The sequence below is a fragment of the Xenopus laevis genome, chromosome 1L, assembly GCF_017654675.1.
Source record: "Xenopus laevis strain J_2021 chromosome 1L, Xenopus_laevis_v10.1, whole genome shotgun sequence".
In the NCBI taxonomy this organism is placed as follows: domain Eukaryota; kingdom Metazoa; phylum Chordata; class Amphibia; order Anura; family Pipidae; genus Xenopus; species Xenopus laevis.
The window spans coordinates 20,391,920-20,408,618 of NC_054371.1; positions in this window are offsets into that span (position 1 = coordinate 20,391,920).

Here is a 16,699-nt window from a genome sequence, read left to right on the forward strand (position 1 = left end):
TATTAGGTCGCTGATGGTGCCTTCGGTGCGACTGACCATATTTGTCACCTCTTCAAAAGGTCGCATGAGCCTGCAGGCATCGCGCATAAGCACCCAGTAACGGGGGGAAAAAATCCCCAGCTGTGCAGATCCAGTCCTACCACCCAGTTCAAAAAGGTACTCGTTGACGGCCCTTTGTTGTTGCAGCAGACGTTCCAACATAAGGAGCGTTGAATTCCAGCGAGTCTGGCTGTCAGAAATCAAACGCCTGACTGGCATGTTGTAGCGCTGCTGAATGTCAGCAAGGCGTGCCATGGCTGTGTAGGAACGTCTGAAATGGGCCGACACCTTTCTGGACTGGGTGAGAACGTCCTGGAATCCTGGGTACTTGGAGACAAAACGTTGGACTATTAAATTTAACACATGTGCCATGCAGGGCACATGTGTTAAATTGCCTAGTCTCAACGCTGCCAACAGATTGCTTCCATTGTCACACACCACTTTTCCGATCTGCAGTTGGTGTGGGGTCAGCCACCGATCGGCCTGTGACTGCAGAGATGACAGGAGTACAGATCCGGTATGGTTTTTGCTTTCCAGGCACGTCATCCCCAAGACAGCGTGACAACGGCGTACCTGGCACGTCGAATAGCCTAGGGGGAGCTGGGGGTGCACAGGTGTGGAGGAGGAGAAGGAGGACCCAGCAGCAGAGTAAGAAGAAGAAGAAGACGAGGTAGAGAGCGATGGAGGAGTAGAGGTGGTGGCAGAACCGCGTGCAATCCGTGGCGGTGACACCAACTCCACTGTTGTTGTTGAGCTACCCATTCCCTGCTTCCCAGCCATTACCAAGTTCACCCAGTGGGCAGTGTAGGTGACATACCTGCCCTGACCATGCTTGGAGGACCATGCGTCAGTAGTCATATGGACCTTTGGCCCAACACTAAGTGACAGAGATGCGGTAACTTGGCTCTGCACATGTTGGTACAGGTGTGGTATTCCCTTTTTAGAAAAAAAATTGCGGCTGGGTACCTTCCACTGCGGTGTCCCAATTGCTACAAATTTGCGGAAGGCCTCAGAGTCCACCAGCTGGTATGGTAAAAGCTGGCGGGCTAAGAGTGCAGACAAGCCAGCTGTCAGACGCCGGGCAAGGGGGTGACAGTCAGACATTGGCTTCTTACGCTCAAACATGGCCTTCACAGAAACTTGGCTGGTGGCAGATGACTGGGAATGGGAACAGGTGGTCAAGGTGGAAGGCGGAGTGGAGGGTGGTTCAGACGGGTCAAGGAGAGCAGAGGTAGAGCAGTAAGATGCTGGACCAGAAGGAGTGTGGCTTTTAGTTTGCCTGTTGCCTTTGAGGTGTTGCTCCCAAAGTGCTTTGTGCTTGCCGCTCATGTGCCTTCGCATAGAAGTTGTACCTATGTGGCTGTTGGGCTTACCAAGGCTCAGTTTCTGACTGCACTCATTGCAAATTACAATGCTTTTGTCAGAGGCACACACATTAAAAAAATCCCACACTGCTGACTTTTTGGAAGTGTGCGATCTGGCGGTAACAGTAGAAGTTGGCGGAGTTGGCGGTATTGGCGGCAATGGCGGGTGCGTTGGCCGGCTGAACACAGGTGCCGATACATGTTGTTGCCCTGCTGATCCCTGCGGGCTGTCCTCCCTGCTTCTTCTAAGTCTTATTCTCCTACTGCCTCTCTGACTCTCCGTCTCTCCATCTGAACTACCCTCCTCTTGCTCTCTTCTACTAGGCACCCACAAAACATCAATCTCCTCATCATCATTCTCCTCAGATGCATCAATTTCTTCTGACACATCACAGAAGGAAGCAGCAGCGGGGACCTCCTCCTCATCACTCATTATGTCCATCTCTATCGTGTTCTCTGCCAGAATTAAATCTGGTGTAAGGTCCTCATCTCCTTCATCTTCTTCTGGCAATAATGGTTGCGCATTACTCAGTTCAAGAAACTCATGGGAAAATAACTCCTCTGACCCCAGTGAAGAAGGGGCACCGGTGGTGGAGGAAGTGTTACGTGGGGTGGCCATAGCAGTGGAGGATGAGGAGGATGTTGTGGTAAAGTTAGAAACGGTAGAGGATGGGGTGTGCTGTGTAAGCCAGTCAACTACCTCTTCAGCATTTTGGGAGTTCAGGGTCATTGGCTTTTTAAAACTGGGCAATTTGCTAGGGCCACAGGATTGCATAGCAACACGGCCCCTAGCACGGCCTCTGCGTGGCGGCCTGCCTTTGCCTGGCATTATTTTTAAAAAAACAACAACAACAACAAAAACTCAGTTGGTTTTTCTGGAAACGATAATACACACAGCTAGATGGCGGGTTGAAGAAAACACTGTGCAAATAATGCCTACAAAGTCAACGTATACACTACTACAGCGGTGGATACGGATTACGTAAAATATATGAATGCTGCTTGAAAAAAAGTAACTCAAGTGGTTTTTCTAGAGACGATAATATTATCAATATTTAGACAAAATGTGAACAAGGTCACACAGCTCGATGGCGGGTTGAAGAAAACAGTGTGCAAATAATGCCTACAAGGTCAACGTATACACTACTACAGCGGTGGATACGGATTACGTAAAATATATGAATGCTGCTTGAAAAAAAGTAACTCAAGTGGTTTTTCTAGAGACGATAATATTATCAATATTTAGACAAAATGTGAACAAGCTCACACAGCTCGATGGCGGGTTGAAGAAAACACTGTGCAAATAATGCCTACAAGGTCAACGTATACACTACTACAGCGGTGGATACGGATTACGTAAAATATATGAATGCTGCTTGAAAAAAAGTAACTCAAGTGGTTTTTCTAGAGACGATAATATTATCAATATTTAGACAAAATGTGAACAAGCTCACACAGCTCGATGGCGGGTTGAAGAAAACAGTGTGCAAATAATGCCTACAAGGTCAACGTATACACTACTACAGCGGTGGATACGGATTACGTAAAATATATGAATGCTGCTTGAAAAAAAGTAACTCAAGTGGTTTTTCTAGAGACGATAATATTATCAATATTTAGACAAAATGTGAACAAGCTCACACAGCTCGATGGCGGGTTGAAGAAAACACTGTGCAAATAATGCCTACAAGGTCAACGTATACACTACTACAGCGGTGGATACGGATTACGTAAAATATATGAATGCTGCTTGAAAAAAAGTAACTCAAGTGGTTTTTCTAGAGACGATAATATTATCAATATTTAGACAAAATGTGAACAAGCTCACACAGCTCGATGGCGGGTTGAAGAAAACACTGTGCAAATAATGCCTACAAGGTCAACGTATACACTACTACAGCGGTGGATACGGATTACGTAAAATATATGAATGCTGCTTGAAAAAAAGTAACTCAAGTGGTTTTTCTAGAGACGATAATATTATCAATATTTAGACAAAATGTGAACAAGGTCACACAGCTCGATGGCGGGTTGAAGAAAACAGTGTGCAAATAATGCCTACAAGGCCAACGTATACACTACTACAGCGGTGGATACGGATTACGTAAAATATATTATGGCTGCTTGAAAAAAGTGACTCCGGTGTTTTTTCTGGAGACGGTAATATTATGGATATTTAGACAGAATGTGAACAAGGTCACACAGCTCGATGGCGGGTTGAAGAAAACAGTGTGCAAATAATGCCTACAAGGCCAACGTATACACTACTACAGCGGTGGATACGGATTACGTAAAATATATTATGGCTGCTTGAAAAAAGTGACTCCGGTGTTTTTTCTGGAGACGGTAATATTATGGATATTTAGACAGAATGTGAACAAGGTCACACAGCTCGATGGCGGGTTGAAGAAAACAGTGTGCAAATAATGCCTACAGGGCAAATAATGCCTAAAAGGTCAACTTATACACTACTACAGCGGTAGTAAAATAAAAAAAAGTAAAATAAAAAAAAAATGAATATTAAAAAAAAAAATTAAAGTTGGTGCTGCTGAACTACTAGGAGCAGCAGATTAGCACACCAGTCCCACTCCCCAACACTGCTAGACTAATAGCACTGGGCTCTTATAGTAGTAGTAGTAGTAGTAGTAGTAGTAAAACAACAAAAAAATAAATAAAAGCAGTCCTTACAAGGACTACTGTTATTGCAGCAGTCAGCAGATGAGATCAGAAGCAGGACAGCTGCCCACAGCAGCTACATACAGAGCACTGCAGTAGAAGGTAGATTACTAGCCAGCAAAGCTACCTAAGCTTAAATGTCCCTCAAACCCCTGCAGACTTCTGTCCCTCCAATAACAGAGCAGTATCAAAACGATTACTAGCCAGCAAACTTTCAACTGTCCCTGAAATCACTAACAGGCAGCAGCTCTCTCCCTACACTATCTCTTCAGCACACACAGGCAGAGTGAAAAAACGCTGCAGGGCTTCGGTTTTTATAGGGAAGGGGAGTGGTCCAGGGGAGAGCTTCCTGATTGGCTGCCATGTACCTGCTGGTCTGGGGTGAGAGGGCAAAAAAAAGCGCCAACAATGGCGAACCCAAAATGGCGAACGTCGCGCGACATTCGCGAACTTCCGGCGAGCGCGAACACCCGATGTTCGCGCGAACAAGTTCGCCGGCGAACAGTTCGCGACATCTCTACTGACAACTGGATTCGGTGCATCCCTAATGGAGATCCAAATTACAAAAATTATCCGGAAAACAGGAATACAGAATTAGAAGTCCATCTACTTTAGTCAACAATGATATGATCTAAATAAATGGCAACTGAACCCTAAGTTTTAAAACTCCAAGTGGAATAATGGAACCTTCTAGAAACAGATCTAATGTCAAATGCTGCATGTGATTGTGCCAGTAAAAGATGCAATGACAATACGATTTATAAGGAAATGAGGAGAGCACTCTGCAAGCAAATTAATGCTGTGGTTATCCTTTTATTAGTCGACTTCTTGTAGGAGTGCTCTCCTCATTTCCTTATAAATCGAGTTATAGATACCAGGATATCGGTGACCTGATTGAGGAAAGTTGCACCCTTTTCCTGAACCAAGCGGGCAGAGTGTTTTTGGATAATATATTTCCTAGATGCAATGACAATACATTAGGGACACTGAAATGGCCTAGAAGAACACTATAAGTAGATCTGCGCTCTACTACTGAAAGCACCAGTTTTGCATCCCAAGTCACAAAAGTTTGATGGCTTGTTGCTTGAAAACCTGATTTAATTCCATGAGGAATTTTCAGAATAGGTCATCAAAGCACTGTAGTCTCCCAGAAAAACAGTTATTATGCAAACTACATAGCATAGAATACAAATGCCAATCTTATAGCCACTGTTACTATAGGCACCATCTCTCCCTACTATACCTGCTATCCCACAGTCACACTCCCTTCCCAGAGACTATTATCCACTGTTACTATAGGCACCATCTCTCCCTACTATACCTGCTATCTCACAGTCACACTCCCTTCCCAGAGACTATTATCCACTGTTACTATAGGCACCATCTCTCCCTACTATACCTGCTATCCCACAGTCACACTCCCTTCCCAGAGACTATTATCCCACTGTTACTATAGACACCATCTCTCCCTACTATACCTGCTATCCCACAGTCACACTCCCTTCCCAGAGACTATTATCCACTGTTACTATAGGCACCATCTCTCCCTACTATACCTGCTATCCCACAGTCACACTCCCTTCCCAGAGACTATTATCCACTGTTACTATAGGCACCATCTCTCCCTACTATACCTGCTATCCCACAGTCACACTTCCTTCCCAGAGACTATTATCCACTGTTACTATAGGCACCATCTCTACCTACTATACCTGCTATCCCACAGTCACACTCCCTTCCCAGAGACTATTATCCACTGTTACTATAGGCACCATCTCTCCCTACTATACCTGCTATCCCACAGTCACACTCCCTTCCCAGAGACTATTATCCACTGTTACTATAGACACCATCTCTCCCTACTATACCTGCTATCCCACAGTCACACTCCCTTCCCAGAGACTATTATCCCACTGTTACTATAGGCACCATCTCACCCTACTATACCTGCTATCCCACAGTCACACTTCCTTCCCAGAGACTATTATCCCACTGTTACTATAGGCACCATCTCTCCCTACTATACCTGCTATCCCACAGTCACACTCCCTTCCCAGAGACTATTATCCCACTGTTACTATAGGCACCATCTCACCCTACTATACCTGCTATCCCACAGTCACACTCCCTTCCCAGAGACTATTATCCCACTGTTACTATAGGCACCATCTCACCCTACTATACCTGCTATCCCACAGTCACACTCCCTTCCCAGAGACTATTATCCCACTGTTACTATAGGCACCATCTCTCCCTACTATACCTGCTATCCCACAGTCATACTTCCTTCCCAGAGACTATTATCCACTGTTACTATAGGCACCATCTCTCCCTACTATACCTGCTATCCCACAGTCATACTTCCTTCCCAGAGACTATTATCCACTGTTACTATAGACACCATCTCTCCCTACAATACCTGCTATCCCACAGTCATACTTCCTTCCCAGAGACTATTATCCACTGTTACTATAGGCACCATCTCTCCCTACTATACCTGCTATCCCACAGTCACACTCCCTTCCCAGAGACTATTATCCACTGTTACTATAGGCACCATCTCTCCCTACTATACCTGCTATCCCACAGTCACACTCCCTTCCCAGAGACTATTATCCCACTGTTACTATAGGCACCATCTCTCCCTACTATACTTGCTATCCCAAAGTCACATTCCCTTCCCAGAGACTATTATCCCACTGTTACTATAGACACCATCTCTCCCTACTATACCTGCTATCCCACAGTCACACTCCCTTCCCAGAGACTATTATCCACTGTTACTATAGGCACCATCTCTCCCTACTATACCTGCTATCCCACAGTCACACTCCCTTCCCAGAGACTATTATCCACTGTTACTATAGGCACCATCTCTCCCTACTATACCTGCTATCCCGCAGTCACACTCCCTTCCCAGAGACTATTATCCACTGTTACTATAGGCACAATAGAGAATTTACATCTTTAAATACAAAGTTTTGCTTTATGTAATAATCTATATTGGAGCTGATTGAGCTAAATTGCACAAGAGCACTTACCAATATGTAATAAGTGTGATCATTGTAACACAAGTTGGAAAAAGAAACCAAATATCTGATTGGTTGTTGCTGTGATGCAATTTAGCAACTATTCTAATGAATAAGACTTACATTAAAAAGCCTGTGAACCCTGTAGATTGGATTATTTATGCTGAACGAGAGAGTCCCTCTTGCGCCAATAAACAGGTCTAAACTGAACTGAATTGGCTAAGGTTCTTTGTAAAAGACTGGGGAAACATTTTGTAATTTACTGGAAATTTGAGAAAATGAACCTTTCTCCTCTCTATTATCAGAGCTTCTTGCATCTTAGCTTGTTGTTCAGCCATCAACATGCGCACTTCACTTTACCGTCTCCCAGCAGAAATTAGCTGACACCCTTCACCGGAGATAACAGGGCTCTGTGGCATTAACACTGGAGAAAGCATTAATCTTTCCTAAATTAAAATCTGTAGCACAGTGTTTAAGATTGAGGCCACCATGGATCAGCAGTGTTTGACCGCCAATTTTGATAAAAGTGTTTTAAGAGAGGTGAGACTTAGATAAATTGCCCGCGGTTGCACGACGCCTGCAAAGAGTAAGCGTTTAGTATATTGGCTGTAATCATACCGCAGTGTCAGCGAAACGCTTGCACAAAATGCAAAGCAGACGGGCAATACGTTGTAAATGTATTTATCAGATGTGATACAGATATTTCACCGTAGGCGATATGTTTTGTCGAGCTCTTGTGTAGCCGGAGATAAAAAGCCGCACGGCCATAAAACAAATATACAGTTGCATTTTAATGAGTCAATGAATAAAGAATTCAGGGTCAGTCGAATATAGATTTTTTAAATTGGCCAAGCTTCGGAGTAGAGATTCCCAAATACTTGCAGCTCTGGCTGAAAAATAATACAAGTAGGCTGAATCTTCTTTTTGTGTTCTGCTTGCTGCCATCAGCTGGTATTTAAGTTTTCCCTTTTTAGATCTAAAGGACAAGACAAGCTTCCTGCAGTATTTTTTAGAGGGAATATTACTTCAACCTTAACAATCCAGGCATTAATATAAAAATTCTTAATATGACCTACTTTCTTCCATTGTGATTCTGTTCCTGCCCCAAGCTTGAACCATTGTGTGACACTAAGGTGAGATTTCAGGCTTTTCCAACAAGTTTGTGAGTAGTGATGGGCGAATTTGCGCTGAAAAATTCACGAAACGGTGCCCGTTTTTTTATGCCGGCATCCGTTTTTTTCTTACGCCGGCGAAATTTTTTTTTGACACTGGCGATTTTTTTCCTGTTTCGCAGATTTATTCGCTGGCGGCGAATTGCGCAAATTCGCCCATCACTATTTGTGAGCAAGTCAATGAGCAATGTTTTCAATGGAGTGCTGGTGCAATCCCGCCATATTTGATTCTGGAACCTTCTAAAGACCCTCCCTTCTGGAATGTTTTCTTTGTGTCTACAACTTTCCCTGTTATGTAGCTACAGAGCAATTGTCACCAACCTCAACCTTTTGCAGGTTCTTGAATTTGCTGCCTGCCTCTTTACAGGCCCCATACAGTTGTCAGAGAACATTGGCTCTTGTTGAGTTATCTGCCTCCTGTTGACCCAATGGTGGTCATATCTTCTCCACTGGGTTCTCCTGTGGTCCAGAGCTGAGTGCTAGAGTCAGTTACCCTGGCTGGACTATGTATTGAGTATTAGAGAACATATATGTGCTAGTAATTGTTGAAGGGATGAGGTTCTGTATAATTATATGGATAAGCTTTTATTTAACTCACCCGAGCATGACCTTGACATGTCCTTAGTCGCGTTAGGATCCCAATAACGCAAACACGTTTCTCTATTAAGCTGGCCATAGACAAGCAGCATATCGGTGCCCTTTCCCGACCTGCCACTAACCATTCAGATAAAATAAAGCAGCAAAGAGAACTGCCCGTCGAAGCAATTGTGCGATAGTATGCCCGACAAATTCTACTGGGAAGCTCACAGCGATATCAGGTCGGCAATACACGCAGAGATATTATCGTCAGCCGACATAAATCTTTTAACCTGGCCGATTGTCCAAATGACCGATCTAAATGAGACGAAAAATGTCGTGACTCTCCACACACGGTCTGAAAATCGTACGAATCGAGGATTTGTACGATCAGATCTTTGCGTCATCTTAATACTGGAGATTGGTGGATATATTACAAATGGAACCATCAGATTATTACTCCATCAGATTATTACTCCAACCATCAACCCAGCATGATGGGGAAATATGCAGGTCTTGTAGTTGTACACTGGGTGCCAGAACATGACACCCAGGGGTATTGCTGGGATCTAGGGTGGGTAAAGTATCTCCAAGGGTCAGGAATTAGTTATAATAAAAAAAGCCTTTATTGAAGCATCTAGGCACGCTAGCGTCGTTTCAAGCCTTAGGAGTTCCATGTCAATCTTAAAATTCACACATTGGTAACTTCCTTGTGCATTAAGATATTTATAGGAAGTTCTGAATGGTGTGACTTTTACGCTTGACAAAGAGCCCGTGAGGCTTGAATAAAGGCATTTTATTATAACTGCTTGCTGTCCCTTGGAGATCCATGGCACAAAGCCACTGATTGGAAACACAGTAGGACGTGCATCAGTGTGAGAATAGAGTTGATAGGGGTGTAAGGTAATATATTTCATACTAAGGTGGGTAAGAAAAGCTATTTCAACTGCCTGAACCAAAACTTACAAAATCTCCATCTTTGTGCCACTTTAAATAGACCATAAAGTACAGTACCATATAAAGGGAGCATTTCACTTATACATTAGTGGGAGCTGTGTTGTTGGAAGCAAGGACATCAACACAACAGGCCCACATTTGATTATACTGGAGTTTATAGAAAATACACAAGGCGAATAGAGCTGTAAATGGCCATTCCTTTGCTTATGTATAAATGCAGGTCAATTATCCACTGTGTACTCACCAGTAATATTGAGCTTTATATACTATAGGGGTGCACTGAATCAAGTATTCGGTTCGTGATTCGGCCAGGATTCTGCCTTTTCCAGCAGGATTCAGATTCGGCCAGATCCTTGTGCCTGGCCTAACCGAATCCGAAGTCTAATTTTCATATGAAAATTAGGGGCCGTAAGGGAAACCACGTGACCACAAAACGAGGAAGTAAAACATTTTTTCCACGTTTTCCTTTCTTGTCCCTAATTTGCATATGCAAATTAGGATTCTGATTCGGTATAGTAGAGCTGTGCGTGGAACTGATTTCTAAGAACCGGACGGCAGAACCGCAACCCGCATATTTAGCCACTTTGATCTGCTACCTTTCCCACAACCGCCTTATCCCCAACCAGACCCGCAACCTGCCGACCACCATCAAACAGGAAGTGACGGTGCTGCAAACTCGAAGTGTTGCTATCAAAAGTGGGCGGGGGCAGAAACAAGTTTTGTAAAACTTTAAAAGGGGTAAAATATAAACAATATTACATAAGCCCGTTTTTTTTGCAGGTAACCCGTGGGTACCCGACCCGCTGCAGGACTCTAATGTGTAGGGCTCCCCTTGAGAATAATGACCACAGTATGCTCTAAGTTTTTGCACTCACATGCCATTGAAGGTGCATGAAAATATATGTCCCTCTACGGTTTCATCATTTTTTTTTTTGCCTTATTGTATGAAATTTATACCCAGCAAAAAAATCCCTTTGCACTGGTTTTGCATTGGCATATGTATAGGGGGTACAGATCTACTGGCTGCTGGGGGTCTCTTGGGGGGAAACTGTACCCGGTTTGGTTCTGCGATTCCTCCATTCTCCCCTGCCAGACCCCACCTGCTGGCTCCCACCACCACTGCCCAGAGTGTCACCTGTGATCCCCTGTGGAGGGATTGTGGGCTGCATACAGGATAGTGGAGTGGACCAGTTTATAGGGGACCACCGGGGTACATAGTTACACCCTTGAATCCTAGTAACCCTTGCATTCTGGGAAAAACCTGGCAGATTGCACCAATTTTTTTTACTCCTTTGTCTCTGTTAGTAAATGAGACCCTCTGTGTTTTAAGTGCAAATAAACAGCCAATAAACCCTTCCCGCAAACGGCATATTTCCCTTTGATGGGCCTCGCGGTACAGCTCGGATACTCTCTTCACTATTTAACAAACGGCCGGCTCTGTCATTTAGATGTACACCACATTTCTTCCCCTGTAACCGAATGTACATGTGAGAATAACCATAAACAGTCGGCAAACAGTAGCAGCGCTCGGGGCGATAAAAAAAGTAATTGTCCGTGGAATGAGAATTTACAGCGCAATTGTAAGAAAGGGAAACAGAGCTGGGAATTTGAAATGGCACACGAGTGGGAATAAACTGCTGATAAGAGAGTGTCATTTCCCCCATTGCGACAGATACAGTTGAACCCACTGTTTCCATTTCTCTGTTATTTGCTGAGCCTTTGGCTAAAGGGGGACTGTACCCCCAATACAGCTTCATCTACTGGAATTATAGAGCCAACGTTGATCTTGTATGTATTACATGCAGTATTATGGAGCTGTAACGCCACCAAATTTATTTTCCTTCTCTTATAGGTAGTGATGGACGAATTTGTTCCCATTTCAGTTAGCCACGAAATTCACAAATTTCCTGTGAAATGGGTGAAAAATTTGCGAAATGCAAATTTCTAAGGTTTTTATGATCTAATAAAAATCGTTTGATCGATCGATTAAAATCGTTCGAATTGTTCAATTAGCTTTGCACTAAAATCCTTCTAATTCGATATTCAAAGGATTTTACTTCGAGGGTTGAATTCGAGGGTTTTTTAACCCTCGAAATTCGACCCTTGATAAATCTGTCCCTAGGTTACTGGATGATGGATCCAGTATCCCCAACCAGTGGCTCATAAGCAACATGTAACTCACCAACCCCTTGGATGTTGCTCCCAGTAGCCTCAAAGCAGGAGCTTATTTTTGAATTTTGGGTTTGGAAGCAAGTTTTAGTTGTATAAAAAACAGGCGTACTGCCAAACAGAGTCTCCTGTAGTCTGCCAGGAGTTACTAAATAGCCATTCCATAACTGGAAATTTCAGAGTTTTTTGCATGTTTCTGTTGCTCTCCAACTTATTTTACATTTGAATGTGGCTCACGGGTAAATAAGGGGATACCTGCATTACCAGTACAGGTATAGGATCTGTTATCCGGAAACCCATTATCCAGAAGGCTCAGAAATACTGAAAAAAAACCTCCATTTTATCCAAATAATCCAAATTTTTTAAAGAAGACATTTTGTGTAAAAAATAAGAACATAGTGCGTTATACTCATTTAGATATAGAAGAATTGTGCTTAAAAATGTAATGTTTCAGGCTGATTTATTGAATATTTTTGCAAAAACCCTAATAATCCCTCCCTTCTCTTCCACTTCCTGCTCCCTGAATTCCCAGGCTGTGCACTCAGCTCACTGCACTGTAGGACAGGAACCAATCAGCAGCTAGCAGGACCTGATAGGGAACTGAAGTCTGTCTGTGCTTGTGTGACTGCAGGGCTGTGATTGGCTGTCCCCCTCCTACTGTGCTTCTGGCAGGGACCGTTCGGGGTCAGGGACTGGACAGGGACCATTGAACATCTATAGATCTAATAAAGGGGCTCATTTTAAAGCTAATATTAATTTTGAGCACCATGTAAAAGCAACACCATATATTTCTTATAATTGCCTACAAAATTTGGGTTTTTTAATTGATCCTATATGTCTCCTTTAAAAAATGATTTCCTTTTTCTCTGTAATAATAAAACAGAAGCTTGTACTTGATCCCAACTAAGATATAATTAATCCTTATTGGAGGCAAAACCAGCCTATTGGGTTTATTTAATGTTTACATGATTTTCTAGTAGACTTAAGGTATGAAGATCCAAATTACAGAAAGATCCATTATCCGGAAAACCCCAGGTCCCGAGCATTCTGGATAACAGGTCCCATACCTGTACTGACTTTGCAATGTCAAACTTTTGCTATCTTATTTTTCCCATGCAGTTGTAATAGGTAATAACTTGCTGTAAAGTAATGATGTATGCTGGTTATTACTGTGTGGGATATGACTGTGCCTTTATAATTGTAATTCAAAAGCCTGAACCCGGCTAATGCATTTTGTTTTGGTGAAAAAATGCATTAGTCCTCTAAACTGGGATATTTCAAAGTTTCACAGTGCCATAATTATGTCTGCCAAAAAAGACACACACGCAACATTAATACACCAATATTTATTGTATTCATGGTTTTTGTAAATTGCTTGTTGTGGCGAATTTTCATTTTTGGTTAAAGTTCATCTAATTGGACATTTTGCACAAAATTTGCACAAACTTTCCAGCACAAGGAAAATTGTATTAAAACCAGTACAGGTATGGGACCTATTATCCAGAATGCTCTGGACCTGGGGTTTACTGGATAACACATCTTTCCATAATTTGGAACTTCAAACCATAAATCTACTAGAAAATCATATAAGCATTAAGGGGCAGATTTATCAAAGGTCAAAGGGAAAATTCTAATTTAAAAAATTAGAATTTCAAGCAAATTTTTTTGTATTTCGACAAGGGAATAATCCAAATTCGATTTGAATTTGAAAAAAATGTGAAAATTTTCAATTTCGAAATTGATCATGTACTGTCTCTTTAAAAATTCAATTTCGACCATTCGCCATCTTAACCTGCTGAATTGCTGTTTTAGCCTATGGGGGACCTCCTAGAACCTATTTGGAGTCAATTGTTGGATTCTGAAAAATCAAAGTTTTTTTTGGAATTTGATCGAATGCACCATTACTTCAATTCTTATGATTCAAATTCGATTGAAAATGGACCTATTAAACCCTTTGATTTCATTTCGGTTGGTCTTTTTGAATACGAATTTCGAAGATTTTCAAATTCGAAAGTCGACCCTTGATAAATATGCCCCTAAATAAACCCAATAGGCTGGTTTTGCTTCCAATAAGGATTAATGATATCTTAGTTGGGATCAAGTACAAGATATGGGATACTGGGTTTATTTAATTTTTACATGATTTTCCAGTAGGCTTTATTGTTACAGAGAAAAAGGAAATGGTTTTTCAAAATCTGGATTATTTGTATAAAAGGAAGTCTATGGGAGATGGTCTTTTTGTAATTCGTAGCTTTCTGGATAGCGGGTTTCCGGATAATGGATCCCATACCTGTAATATTCTACTAATTCACAGCATTAATGCACTAAATCCAATTTTTTTTTCAAAATGGCCGAATACTGACTCCTGCACCAAATAATTCAGCCGTATTCAGAACCCAGTTGTTTGGATTCAGTTTTCCTTCCTTCATGGGTCTGATTTATTAATATTCAATGTTGTGATTTTGCTGCTCTCCGTGGAAATTGTGGCAATGGAAAAAATGGAACCAATTTTCACTGTTGCTCATTTTTTAGTGATTTTGTCTTTTTTTCCAGTTTTTCAAATCAAATAAAAAAATAAATATCTCGCCACCTTAAACTTGCCAAGATGTCGTAGAAGTCAATGGGAACTGCAATTTTGTTGCTGTGATGGCATTCCAGATTTTACTTAAATTGGAAAAAAATCTAAATGGAAAAATAAAAGAACCCAAATAATCGCAAAAACTCAATTGTGAAAAAACTTTATTGTGTTTAGTTAAAATTTTTCAATTTTTTCCCCCCTGCAATTGATAGGAAATTAATGAATCTTCTCCCCAAGGACCATTAGGGGTTCATATCCATTAAGAAATTAACATTATTTCCCTTTCAACTGATATTTGAATATTTAAAAAAAAATCTATTTCCCTAAAAAAAAGGCCTTCGTTTCAGTTCTATTTTGACTGTTTATAAATTGGCTTTCTTCCAAACCCATATCTACTAATTATTACAGTATTTCCAGATACAATTAAACCTTGTTTGTGTTTCCCTTTAAAATCTAGCTTCCGCCAGAATCATTAGATCCCAAATATATCTATTTTTTTTTTACTTTGACTAATTAAGACAAAAAGGCAAAAAGCCCCGGCTAGAAATAACTTATTTCAATTATCTAATTACAACGTTAATTAGTAAACCTATTAAAAGCCAGCAGGAATGAATATTCTGTAATTAGAAGAAATTTGGACGGCTGCCATGGCGAATGCTACCAATGATACCCTGTGATTAGAGTTTACATTCTAAACATGAAGGGGTTGACCCATTAGCGAGACAAGGGAAATCAGCTGAGACCTTTACGGTGGATATGGACAGATGGCATCTTGGGAAGAAGAGGAGATGGAGGCCTGGGAAATACTGAATGATCTAAATCAAAGCAGAGGACCCCCATAAGAACATCCTGGGAATGCTAAACATTCATTCCCAAGAGGGGCTTCTAAACGACTATTTATTTAATAAGGGATTCTCTTACAAAGACCATGTAGGGAGCGAGTAATCACGACTATTTAGAATATTGATCTAAGCCCGCTAATAAAAAAGCAACACTAAATTTGTTTTTTTTTAATTGTTTTTATTTTGCTCACTTTAAGGCCTCTGGCTTTGGTGGTTGAGTAATGTCTTATGATGGTGGCTTTTTTTTTTTTTTTTTTTTAAAAAAAAACAAAATATGCCAAGCTTTGGCTCATGGCTCAATGTGATATCTGGAGCCCATTATACCAGCCCAAGGGAGACCCTCAAAGAGAGAAAGAAAGAGAAAGTCTTATTATATAGAGTTAAGTTGACCATGCATGGACAGATATAAGCCTTTCCAGAGAGCAGCCTATTAGCCTTTGTATTGGGTCGTCTCAATCACCTGCCACCTGATTGATATCTGGCTGAAAACCAGGTTAGAAAATTCTGTTGAGAGAAGACCATGTGGGTCCGTTGTGGTCCTCTCCCAAAAAGTATACAATATGATCCTATATCAATAGATTGTGTTTATGTGTTATATGATGAACCCAAGGTTCAAGGGCAGGCTGCATGTGTTGGTATAGTTGCTGCATATTCCGTCGACAGTGTTTGATATCCAACTGAAGTGATTATTTGCAGGGTAGGAAATGTCATATGGAACTTGCACAAGAGTTGGTTTAAACCCACACATACGGTGGTAGAAGATTTTTGGGTGCACTGAACACTGCTTTTGTGGGTTCAGACAAATCCCCAAATCCAGGGATACAGATTTGGCCAAATATCATACCAAATCCAAAGTCGACGCACAGGCGTAAATACTTGATGTGCGTGAGCAGGGCCCGTCATCAGGGGGCACAGTGGGTACTGCTGTAGCAGGCCTGGGCCTGAAGGGGGCCCGGCTGTGCTGTTCTTTTCTAAATAGCCGGGCTCCCCTTGACAGCGCCGAAGCCGTGCTGCGTCTCCTGAAGTCCCGAACAGCCGAAATGCGTAAGTTGTGAACAGCTGAAGTACCAAAGCCGCGAAAAAACCCAAAGTCATGAAAACAGCCGAAGTCCTGAAGCGGCAAAATGCAGAAGTTCCCAACAGCCGAAGTCCCGAAGCCGCAAAAAGAACTGAAGTCATGAAAACATCCGAAGTTGAAGTCCTGAAGCGGTGAAAAGACCAGAAGTCATGAAAACAGCCAAAACTGAAGTCCTGAAGATACGAAAAGACTTGAAGTCACTAAAAGAGGTGACGTTAA